General features: G+C 41.6%; 1 protein-coding gene across 3 annotated transcripts in view; it reads right to left on the reverse strand.

Moving 5' to 3' along the window:
* CTNNA2 (catenin alpha 2) overlaps positions 1-13,579 on the reverse strand; it is a 1,107,789-nt gene that overhangs the window by 100,178 nt on the left and 994,032 nt on the right. The window lies entirely within an intron of this gene.

Raw genomic sequence — 13,579 nt, forward strand, 5'->3', positions numbered from 1 at the left:
GGGCATATCCAGGAGAAATCCTTCACAGATAACATATGAGTACCCTTCAGTGTTGAACCAAATGGTACTAGTTTTAATAGTAAGCTAGGCATTTCTCCCAGAATAGGGTGCTAATAAATTATCACTTCGGGATTCTCATGCACACACAATAATGCATTTAACTGTGTTGCTTTGAACCGTTGTCTGCTATGAGCTTCCCTGATCCACCCACACTGTCACTTGAGCCCCCTTAAGACACAACCCTGAGTGCAGAACATTGTGATTTTGGCCAAATCAGTATTAAATTCTGATCAGTGAGAGAGGCACTACATGCAATGCTTTGGATTTAAAAGAGACTCATAGTATGCTGAAAATTGGAGCCTCTACCCAAAGGAACTCAGAGCTGCCTGTCATGAAGATGTTAGTCCACAGTAACCAACTCAAATGCTTTCAGGGGCCACATAGGCCTGAGAAATGGATACAAGAGACTGGTATAATCCCTAGGCAACAGTGGAGCATGGAGCAAATGAGAACATGCAGGTCTAGTATAAAGGCATGCAAGTTTCATATTTTTAACACGTGATACCATCCAAAACCAGCTGAACTGAATTCAAGTTCCAAGGTCAAGCATTTCAATTTGTGTTATGCCTTCTCTTCAAGGAGTGAAAATTGGTAATACAAGGTCAGATTGATTGGCCAAGGGCAATAGCACACAAAACCGCCATCAAAACACTGATCAGTCCCATCAGGCTCGTGTCAGGAGGACAGGAGGATGGGGATTAGAAAGGGCAAAAGAGAAGAGAAGGGCCATCAGGCCCAGGAGGAGGAGGGAAATAGAGCAAGTGATTAGCAGAGAGACAATCCCCAGCAGCCTCCTGGCCACCTGCCCCGTTGTATCTGGCTCACTTCTGCTCTCTAAAATCAGGCTGCTTTCCTACCACATCTTAATGCCCTCGGAGATCGCACTACACTACACATGTGTATAGTTCCTAGTGTGAAAGGAACCTCAGTTAGACAGTGGGGAGCAGTGGGAAGAGCACAGAACTAGAGTTCGCTCTGAGGACTGTTCCTGATCAACAAAAGGGGATGGGTAGATGGTAATACTAGAAATACCTTCAAATACCACTACAGTGAATCATTAATCCAAAGAATCCAGTTTTGAAGCTTTTAGGGACATGTTAAATCTATTACAGTAAGAATATATACTATGAGAAACCACAGACTAAGTTCCAAACATTATGATGTAGTTTCTTATATTTAATAGCTTACCTTTGATTCTTCAGATAGTTTTCACTATTTAACTTAGTCTTCCGAATAAGTCCATGAGAAAGATAAATATACTTTACTATATCCATTCACAGGATACTAAAGGCCCAGGGGTATGAGGCTCCGTGGAAGCAAGCACAATCCAATAACATAAGTTCTCAATTTATTTTTTGTTGTAACATACTAGAGACCCAGTGCATGAAAATTCATGTACTGGAGGGCGCGCCCTCAGCCCAGCCTGCCCCCTCTCACAGTCTGGGAGCCCTCAGGGGCAGGAGGCAACTCGGTGATCAGGGGAAGGCGACGCCCCATCACACCTCTGCTGCTGCCACTGCTGGCAGCACAAGCCTCAGCCGGCCCTGGGCAGCTGGGCAACCAACATCCGAGGCTTGCCTGTGCCTCGGGCAGCCCTGGGCGGCTGGGGGGCTGAAGGGACTAGGGATCTCCAGAGGCAGGCATGCAGAGCCTGCTGCCCCAGCGGGGCTGAGCGGACTGGGCACCACCAACTTTGAGGGTGGGGAAGTCAATTAGCATATTCCCTTCTTATTGGCTGTGGGTGCTGCCATCTTTGCAATGGTGTGAGGGTTATTTAGCATGTTTCCTCTTTATTAGATAGGATTGTCTCCATTCTGCATTTTATTAATCTTTGTCATATTTGTATTCATGTTTTATATTCCAAAGGCCAGATTAATAATTGGTGCTCAATACATGTTTATTGAATTAAATAGCTTTTAGTATTTTTATTACTTATGGTGATTTGTAATATATCATGGATTAAAGATATTCTCAAAGATAAACTTAAATCCCCCCTTTAATTTGTCTAGAAAAATTTCTGCATTATCTTCTAACACATGGTTACCAATAGTATGGTGCTAAACAATGGTTCCTACATTCTGGTCCATTGTTTGAGTCCAGAATGCTGTGGCATAAGAAAAATCAGGATGGTATGGTGAATTTCCAGAAAGATAGAATTTTATATTAAATACATATATCTTTTAATCTTCAATTAAAGTCTTCCCATTTCTGCTGTTGAACAACCTTCCATTTTATGGAAAAAAAAAATTCAGATAATAGTTTTGTTTGTTCTTTATCATCATGCTTGGTGTGTGACAGAAACTTGTGGTCACACTTTTGCATAACAGTAAACAATTGCCAGCGTTTGGTATGACTCCATGTAACAACAATATGAAAACTTAAATAATGATTCAGAAACCAGTAATATTTGCTGTATTTTTATAAGAAGAAGAGTAAATAAGTACCCATAGTCTTACATATATATATATATATATATATATATATATATATATATATATATGAATAAGAGAAACAGATGTGTATCTCTTTTTTTAAAGATTTTTTATTGATTTTTTAAGACAGAGGAAGGGAAAGGGAAATGAGGCGAGGGAGGGAGGGAGGGAGGGAGGGAGGGAGGGAGGGAGGGAGAGAGAGAGAGAGGGAGAGCGAGAGAGAGAGAGAGAGAGAGAGAGAGAGAGAGAGAGAGAGAGATATGGAGAGAGGAACATGGATGTGAGAGTGAAACACTGACCAGCTGCCTCCTACATACCTCCAACTGGGGATTGAGCCCACAACCATGCATGTGTCCAGACTGGGAATTGAAGTGGCGACCTTTTGGTGCACAGGATGATGCCCCACCAACTGAGCCACACCGGCCAGGGACAGATTATGTATCTCTTGATGGAAGCATATAACATTACTTATGAAATGTTTTTGCCAAAAACAAACAAACAAAATGGGAAATGATCTACCTTAGGATACATTCTGACTTTATAGGAAATTCAAGACACAAAGAAAAATGTGAAATAAAACCACATAAATGCAATCATGAAAATCCTGATGATAATAAACTGGTAAGAAAAAGTCAGGTCTTTTTTGATTCCTGAATAGAATAAATAAACTATAATACACCCATCCATGATATGCAATTAAATAAATACATGATAAAAGTACATTGTGAAACAAATAAATTTAAGTATTGATTAAATATTTGATGATATTAAGGAGTTATTTTTTCTTTAGAAGAGACAATTTCATGCAATCTAAACTTTCATTTTTCTGCAGATTTCAATCTGAAAAGACATGCTTTTTTAGTTCTCATATTACTTTTATTTAAATATGTAACTTTTTAAAAGATGGGTAAAAAGGAGTTGATATTTTAAAGTATGCTAATATTTATTTTAAGTGTCATGGCTTTTAGAGATAAATATGGAGATGCTTATGGATGAAATCATATGTTTGCAATTTTCTTTACATTACCTAGGGCAGGAAAAATGGGTATAAGTATAGAAAAAACAAGATTGACCATTAGTTCATAATTATTGAAGGTAGATAATAATATATGATGGTTCATTATGCGTACTCTACTTTCACTTGAAATTTTCCATAATATTTTTTTTATTTAAAAAAAAAACACATAGCAACCACGATCTATTACATCCCCAGCTCTGGTGAAACACTTTCTTGCACGTGGATGACTCTCAGAGGCACTGAATAAGTTAGGGAGAATTCTGAGCATGGGTGGAATTAAGCTTGCAGACAACAGAGCACTACCAGCCTGAGCCTGTGAGAGGAACCTCTAACTGGAATACTCTAACAGCTGACTTATACACCTTCACTCCAGACCTCAGTCTCCTGCCCATACTGGCTGCCGGTCCCCAGGAAGAAGCTACACCTCGGAGCCTTAGGGCTGAGAAGAGCTGGCAGTGAGGAGATGCCAATCTGCGACTTCTACATGGTGATAATGAATTTTTCCTTGTGTATCTTTTGAAATATTTCTTCATCCTTAGTTCAAATAAATTCTATTATGACTTAGGTCTAATGTGGGAACATCACTGCCTAACAGAAATCTTAGTAGGAGGGATAAGTACTAGCAACACTTAGCAAAAAAATAAAGAGTTGGCAACTCCAGATAGTTCTCCAATTATTTATTCTCTTTAATTTACTGATCCATAAGTGCTAAAGTCTGGCAGCCTCCATTCCGCAATGTATTCCTGCTCTTTAAGTCCACTTAAAATCAGAATTTCACTTCCCTTGTATTGTGCTCTGAAACATTCGGAAAATATTTCCAATATGATTCTAAGGATTTCACTATCTCCAGAGGCAGGCTTGTATATTTTAAATTGGTCATGGACTCAATCCAAAGTCCTACCTTCCTTATTTTCCTTTGGCTTCCCTTTCTGCTTCTCACTAGATCACAGGCATTGTAGTGACTCTGAACATGGTTTTATGTATTGTGACTTCTAGAATTCTGGCAGCAAATACTACATTTCAGTCTTGAGGCAAATATGCAGCTTGAATTGCCACCTAACATTTCAACACCAGTCCAAGACACTGCACACAATAGGTTCTTAATAATTGATTTAAATGACCCAATATTTAACTACAGCTCTTATGTTATAATATCAGAAACTCTGATAAAAATGTGCTATTTTCCAAATCACAATATTTTCTCCTTAAAAACAAAACAATTTAGCATGATAATTTTCCTAATTCGGGGAGAAGAGGAAGAGAATAGTAGACTAAAATAATTAGACATTTAAAAAAGATTAATGGCAATAACAATGTAGAGAACAGACCATTAATAGATTTGTGTTACTAGATTTTACCCCAAACGATATTGAACAACATGATTCAATTTTTAATTTTTTTTTATTAATCCTTACCCAAGGACATGCTTATTGTTTTTTAGAGAGAGGGGAAGAGAGAGCAGAGAGAAACATTGATCAGCTGCCTCTGGCACGCACCCCAACTGGGGATTGAACCCACAACCTATGTATGTGCCCTGGTTGGGAATTCAACCCTTGACCTTTCAGTGTAGGAGATGACAACACTCCAACCAACTGAGCCACACCAGCCAGGCAGGGTGAGTATGAATAAATTTAATAGAATTTTGAAACCTGCTTGAGTCAACCAAGCAAGTAACATTTATGGGCTGGCTCAGGCCTCTGCTTCCTCCAGCACTCTTGAATTGTTTACTGCTTAGCTGAATCAACAAGAATCATTTGACCTTCCTAGAGGCTTAGAAAACAATAAAGTATGTCATTGACTATTAAATGCTGCACTACTTTGATTGATTTGGGATTTCTGAAAGTGACGAGGTCCATGAATAAAGGAGGCACAGCTCCACGGTGAACTAATCATACTAAATTCCTAGCAATCTTATATGAAAGGAAGAGTCACCCCCTTTACCCATCCCCCCACACCCTGCCCTCCTGCATAACTCTGGGAGCTTAATGGATTTGGGGAAGTAGCAACTGAAAGGAGTAGGCCAGGTTTTCTACCTCTGACTTACTGTCTTAAAGATGGTTATCTTGGAGAAAAGAAGGAAAGTTAGTAGTCATCACTAAATTGTGTGCTGTCTACAAGAACGGTATGGATTCAGAAAAAGGAGCAATCAGGACTCCTGGGTGGGAGTCAGTAAACATGTCATAGAGAGTTAAGAGATCCATCTGACAATGTTTCTTTTCTGATTGCTGATTAGCATAATCTCCTGGATGCTCAAAAATTATATTGTCTGCTCTTCTGGAAGCACATTGTATAAGTAGATGAAGCAAACAATAATATCATTGGCAGGATTAGAAAGACAGTAAACCAGCAAGGAAGGCTGGTGCTGTTTCCAAGAAACTTGTTCCTTGATCTGAATTTATACTGCAACTGGCATCCATCCCTAACCTTTTAAAAAATATATATTTTGATTTCAGAGAGGAATAGAAAGAGAAATAGAAACATCAATGATGAGAAAGAATCATTGATTGGCTGCCTCCTGCACAACCCCTGGGGACTGAGCCCACAACCTGGGCATGTGCCCTGACTGGGAATGGAACCATGACCTCCTGGTTCATAGGTTGATGCTCAACCACTGACCCATGCTAGCCAAGCCATTCAGAACTTTTAATCACTTTAGCTGATCAAGAATCAAGCAGAGAAATTCCAGGGACACTGATGGGAGAGTTAAAATGGACAAAAATCAGAAAGGTGTGGAACCCTCATGAGAATATATTGTGACCACTTAAAATACAAGGTATTTTTAATCACAAAAAACATCCTGCATAGCTCAAAGTTCCAGATGACTAGCATAGCATGGCTGTGAAATTTGGTTTTGTGTGGACATCGCTACAGAAAGCAGCTCCATCTCAAAAATGCCATAGTCTTGTTTGAACACTTAAAGAAAAACCAAAATGCCTAGAAGGCTGAGCTTTAATTAGACATTAGAAACCTCTACTAATAAAGTATTTAGTCATTTAATTCCACAGAGATATGAGGTGCATCAGAAAAAACAGGACATTTTCTTCCTTCCTGGCCCTGGAAATCAAATTACAGGGTGTGTGTGTGTGTGTGTGTGTGTGTGTGTGTGTGTGTGTGTTTTAATATTCGTGATTCTGGTCAAGTTCTGATGCCAGTGCATATTTGGTCCACTCAACCCCCAAACACTTTATCATTTCATTTCATTAATTATTACAGCTTGAGGATACCTACTGGTGTTTCAAAAATACACTAATGAAATAAATCAGAATAGCAATTTAGAGTTTTGTAACGTACTTGCTCATCATCATTGTAAATTTGAGGATAAATTAACTTATTTACTATTAAAAGGGAATTTACAGAATTTCCAGTCACTACGTTATATGGCCACATAAAATCATAAAGAAAAGAGAGGTGCCCAAATTCCATGCACATCTATTCTCTCTAATGATCATGGCAGTGAATAATGCTGTGGTCTCTGTCTAAAGATTTATTCAGTTACCCACACTGATAGGATGAGCACACAAAAGGGCGCTAATATATATATATATACACACACACACACCTGTCTTATCTAGAATTTCAAGGGTCCTATAGTAGCCTCTGTTATTACAGGTGGAATTTTACAATTCAGTAAGAGATAAAATACATTTCCCTAAGATCCTTGAGAGGAAAGGCAGAAGCAGCTGATGTTAAGACAGGGATTTGACCTTATGATGATGATGGGCCTCCATCAAGGATGGTCCTAAAAGAAGACATAATGGCAACCTTCATGACTTGATGAGGAGTGTCCCAATGGTCTAGCCACCCCAGATAACGTCTGTAGCAGTGTCTCCTCCTGGCTCAGGTATTTTTGGAATCCTTTTTAAAAAATATTTTTTTTATTGATTTCAGAGAGGAAGGGGTAAGGAGAGAGAGATAGAAACATCAATGATGAAAGAGAATCATTGATCAGCTGCTTCCTGCATGCCCCACAGTGGGGATCAAGCCTCCAACCAGGACATATGGCCTGACCAGGAATGGAACCATGACCTCCTGTTTCATAGGTTGATGCTCAACCACTGAGCCATGCCTGCCAGCCTGGAATCCTTTTAAAATGCAACTGCCTTAGACTGAGATGAGTTTGTCAACCTGATTCCAATAGCTGAGGTTTTGAAGGATAAAGGAGAAAACAGGGATCATTTGATCTGGGAGGGATGTCTCAATAGAGGCACCAAGACCCAGGGGACAGGACGAAATAAATACTTTTTCATGGTTCCATTTTAAATGGCTTCTCTAAAGCATCTGATAATTATTTTATATATTTTACCTTTTTTAAATCATGTAATGGTAAGAGCCTGGGCTTTAGAATCAGGCAGCTGAAGGTTACATCTTGACTCTTATTCTTGCCAATGAGCATGGTGCTTTAGTGCTGTGAGCCTCAATTTTGTCAACCATACAATTTTTTATCTAATAAAAGAGAAACATGCAAATTGACCATACCTCTGCTACACCCACAAGCCAAGCCCACAAGTCATGTCCACAAGCCAATCAGGAGCAAGTATGCAAATAAACCCAACCAAGATGGTGGTGGCCACAGAGCTGGAGTGAACAGGAGGTTTAGGTTGCCCCTGGCGATGGAGGAAGCCAAGCTTCCCACCTGCCCTGGCCGGCTGTGGGCTCCACTCAAGGCTACAAAGTTTCAATTATAGAAGATAAATAAATCCCAGATACCTGCTTCCAGCTGCTGTGGCTGCTCAAGGAGGGTCTGGGAGCCTGGGTTGCCTGGGGCTATGGCCAGCCTGCAAACAGCCATCAGCCCCTCACCCAGGCTGGCCAGGCACCCCAGCAAGACCCCCCCATTTTGAAGGGGATGTGGCCAGCCTGAACATGGCCCTCAACCCCTCACCTAGGCTGGCCAGGCACCCCGGTGGGGACCCCCACCCTGAAAGGTGTATGGCCAGCTTGAAAACAGCCCTCACCCCCTCACCCAGACTGGCCACACCCCTCCAGCAGGACCCTCACCCCATGGGGGCATGGCTGGCCTGCGAACCACCACAGGCCCCTCACCCAGGACATCCCATGCCCCAAGGGAACCCCCACCCTGATCTGGGACACCCTTCAGGGAAAACCAGCCAGCCCCCAACCATGCACCAGGCCCCTATCTATACTAATAAAAGGGTAATATGCTAATTAGATTGGGAGACCTTCCAGGAGAACTTCTGGACGTTCTTCTGGATAAACCCATGGTGGCAGGGCCGAGGTTGAGGCAGTTAGAGGCCAAGAGGGGAGAACAGTTGTGGGTGATGAGGCTGGGTGGGGGTCAAGGCCATTGGGGATAAGCAGACCAGCAGGGGGACCAGTTGGGGGCAAGCAGGCCATCAGTGGAGGTCAGTTGGAGGTGATCAGGACAGTGGGGGTGGGCAGTTTGGAGTGTGTAGGCCAGCAGGGGGGCAGTTGGGGGCGAGCAGGCTGGCAGGCAGAGTGGTTAGGGGCAATCAGGCAGGCAGGCAGGCAGGTGAGCGGTTAGGAGCCAGCAGTCCCGGATTGTGAGAGGGATGTCTGACTGCCGGTTTAGGCCTGATCCCTATAAACTGGCAGTAGGACATCCTTTGAGGGGTGCCAGATTGGAGAGGGTGCAGGTTGGGCTAAGGAGCACCCCCTCCCCCATGCATGAATTTTGTGCACTGGGCCACTAGTATAAATATAAAAACAACAACAAAGTGGTAATAAGATTGAAATAAAAAATGGATAGAGTGCCTAACCCAACACTCAGTAAAGATTTGACAGATGTTATTTTCATATTGTGATTGGTCACTATCAAAGTAAAAGAAATAGTTTAATAACAAAACCCAAACACTGATATATGTGTTCAGCCATGCAAATACTGAGTACCTAAATCCTGCCTTATACAGAAGTGATCCATATTTTTGTATTTCCTAGAGTAGCTTATATTTTGGTGAAATTAAGTAAATGCATTTTTTAAAGTTCATATTATAAAAGTTTTGACAAAGGAAATGAAATGGAAGCAGTGATTGAGAGAGAGTAAAGGATTCTCTGTAGCGGGAAGGCCGGGGAGTATAGGGGGTGGGGGAGAGGGGGAAAGAGATCAACTGAAGGACTTATATGCATGCATATAAGCATAACCAATGGACATAAGACACTGGGGGGTAGGGGAGGCCAGGGGATTGTCAAGGGCAGGGGAAAAAAGAAAACATATGTAATACCCTTTGTAATACTTTAAGCAATAAAACTAGAAAAATAAATAAATTTTTAAAAAAGGATTGTCTGTATGTGATTATTTGCATAGTTTATCCTTTACTTTTGAATAATTTTTATAAAGTTGCAATCTCAGTATGTATCTTTGTGTCACTGCTTAATCTCTTATAGAGCAAGTATTTTCCAGACTCTTTATATACTTGTAATTCTTTTTTTAATAATTGAATAAGATTCCCAAACATTTTTGCTTTGTTATTTGGTAAGTCGATTTCCTGTTGTCATACATTTAAAGAAGCCTCCGATGTTTGCTATGACCTAAAACAAAGTTACATACATCTCCACGCATCCAATTTTTGCTCCTGTCAGAAGGGTACTTTCTGAGTCAGGGATGCTGTTATGGCACTTGTTTACATATGGCCGTAGTGCCTGCTGAAAGGTCCCCAGGAATGAATGAATGAATTCTCCAGTGTCACAGATATTATAGCTCATATTCCTCAACACTGTTTCTCCTTGCCTTCTTGGCCACCATATAATCCGAATGTCTTTCCAACCTTCATTCTACAAACCACAGTGGAAACAAGGATTGCTAAAGAGTCATTTCATGTTTCCCCAGCAAGACTGTGAACTCCTGCAGAACAAAAGCACAGGTACTCAATTCCAATATTTTTATTTTACTAAATCTCACCAGTTCCTTCATGCCATGTGAAGTAGAGCACCATTCAGCTTGTCATAACCTAGTCACCCCTAGAAGGGTGCCGAGTTCCATGATCTGGAATCGGGAACAAGCATACGTTCTAGATGCCATCCATTTTGAAGTTTACCATCAAATCGGCACTCAGCCTCTAATACAAAATGAACCTCATACAACATCCCGCCACATGGTACTCAGAAGCAATGTCTCTTTGGTCCCACCAGGCTTCCTATGCTCGCCTGTACTTACACACCTATGAGAACACAAATCTGCATCCCTAGGGCTCCTCAGGGATGCGAAACAGCTCTCTTGCCTGTATTCTTAGGTACACACGCACCACGAGCAAATGCTGTTTGCATGCCTCTGCCCAAATTAAAGTGATCAGTCTGCCCTGGTGACTTTAATGGAGGTAATCACCAGCTCACATTCATGAACAAATTGATGTGCTTGCTTCATAGCTGAATCACACAGCATAAATCTCTACCCTTCATATATAAAAACCTCAGTGGCTTAAAATAATGCAATAAAGTACCACCTAATGCCTTCTTGATGTCTGTTCATCAATAATGTGTGGTTGTGTGAAAAGGATAGGAAAGACTTAGCATATGTTACTAAAATCATGCAAAAAGCGCAATGCCCTTTTAATTACTATAGGCATCCTGGGGTTTTGTTTGGTCCATCCTTTCACTGAGGACCTGAATTATTACTCTCCACTCTTATTTGGTTTCTCAGAGTGCCATGTAAATAAGTGAAATATTAGTTGACCTTCATTATGTGAGATGAATATCTCCTACTGCATATTGGTGGGCTACACTGACCCATCCAGTGCTTGACTTTTACCAGAAGCCAAGGAATGTTTGCAGAATATCTACATAAATAAATGCAGGTATAGGTATTCTCCATTGCCTGGTCTCAGATATTTCAAGATGATAGGCACGAGTGTGGAGTTAAGGCCATAATCACAGTGCAAAGAGACTCTAACCATCCTAACCAATATTATATTTGACCTCAGGCCCCTTTGTACAGAATTACAACTTGATGAGGGTGGCAGTCACAAGTCCCCCACTTCTTCCACTTTATGCCCCGGGTTGTTGTTTTTTGTTTGTTTGGGGGTGCAGGCCAGCAGAGGCAAGTGCCTCCACCAAATAAGCTCTTAGCAATGAGCTCAGGTTCAATTCCAAGTCCAAATGTCCCTGAAGACTTTTCATTCACACAGATCTCTATTCTAAAGCTCTCCAGGGTTTCTGCCTGCACCACTGGCAGCTACTCACCACGTACTATTGTTTCATTCCTTATCTGTGGTATGTGTGGTATAGATGAATGAATACATACATACAGAATTGGAAATACAGATACACCTATGGGATGGAGCCAAAGTAGGTTTACAGTTGTGAGTATGCAAAACACAATTTACTCTTGTATTACTTATTAACGTATTGTATTATTTTCCACACAGACCTACTTTTGACCCATGCTACATAGATATTGTGTGTGCTCAATTAAATTTCAACCTCCTTAAGATATGGTTGTTTTGTTCATCCTTGTGGCTCCTGTGGCTCCCTGTACAAGATCTTGCACCCAGAAGATATGATCGTGGTTCCTGAATGTTTTCTGACCTCCTGCACTTACCTCTGTCGAGTCCTACTCCCTCCTAGGACTGTTTGCCCAGAAAAGTATGCTAACCGATTAATCAAAGTAACTGTTCACTCAGGTAATACTTTCTCCTCCTAGAGAAAATAATATTCTCCAATATATTCCTCCTAATATAACATAACCCAATTAACATGTTCCCGAGTCCTTAAGAACTTTAAAACGTACATTGTAGAAGCATCAACTCCCCAGGGAAGCCATTGGGGAAATATGCAAGGACAGCGATCTTTCTTTAAGCTCTGTCATCTTTATCTAAAACTTCTGTCTTTACTGCCTCTGGTCACCTGATTTCGTGAAGAGGCTTATTGGGACACATCTTTGCCCATTCACTTACATATTGTCTATGGCTGCTTTTCCATAACAAGGGCAGATTGAACATTTGCAACAGAGACCTCGGGACTCACAACTTCAGGTCTCCTTTGATTTACACCTAGGAATGTTTTTCCCCAGTTACCTAACCTCATCAGCCCAGTTAGTACAAGCACCCCCTCACTTTTTCTTACCTGCAGCTTTTTCTTGCCTCAGTCCTGTAGGACACAGCCAACAAAAGCCTCCTGCTTTCATTGATAACCAAGTTTTTTTTCAAATTTCTCCCAAGCTGGAGACTCCCTTGTTGCGTGCCCTGCATCCCCTTCCATTTATGGGTCACAAGCCCCAACTGATGCCTACAAGTATGCCAGAGCTGCTCAGCTCTAAAAGCAAACGCATCTCCTTGGTGCTCAGAAGAGAGGAGAGCAGTGTCAGAATGTGAGCTCCAGATTCATTGCATGGCACCTGCCACATGGAACCTCTTTCCTTCCAAGGTGACCTTCAAGTCGTTACTTCCACCTTGCTGGGCAACTGATGCAGATATCTCAGTACAGAACCCTGGCCAGGCTTGGACCCCAGATGCATCCTGGTTTCATCAGTAGGCCCTCGGGAGACCATGGCCAGGTCTAGAAGGAAGGAGCAGCTGTGCTTGCAAAAGCACATGTCAACTCGCAGTCAAGGTTATGTTCATAAGCCATGCTCCCAGACATAGGCCAAGCCCACAATGCCCTTCAAATGGTCCTCGGCTTGGCGACTTTCTACAGGAGAACTATTTTGCTGTCATCCTCAGTGGATCAGCTTTTCCCTGAGCTGAAACAGTCACCTGGGTGAATAGCCAGTCTGCCAGCTGCCTGACCTTTCAATCTGCTATGAAAAAAAAAAAAAGTTGAGGATAGCTCTCTGATTAATAGTCCCAGAGAAGAGCAAGGAAGGAAGGAGGAAATTCTATGCATCTTGCTTCTGTTCTGCTTTGTACTCTCCAGGCTGTTTATGTAACTGTGGGCTTTTGCCTCGAATAGGTTCTGCAATTGCTTCTCCATAGGACCGGGTTTAGCAAGAGTACTTATTGTGGGAGCACCAATAATATTATGTGTGCACATAGAGGAAGAGAGAAAGGGGGCTATGAAGATATTTGGGGGTTATCGTCAATGGAAATACTCTTATTTAAGTAAGCAATAATTAAAATTACAGCATTCCCTGGAGCCTGTGTAACTTTCTAACTTTCAA

The sequence above is a fragment of the Myotis nattereri genome (assembly GCF_964212035.1).
Source record: "Myotis nattereri genome assembly, chromosome: 10".
Classification (NCBI taxonomy): domain Eukaryota; kingdom Metazoa; phylum Chordata; class Mammalia; order Chiroptera; family Vespertilionidae; genus Myotis; species Myotis nattereri.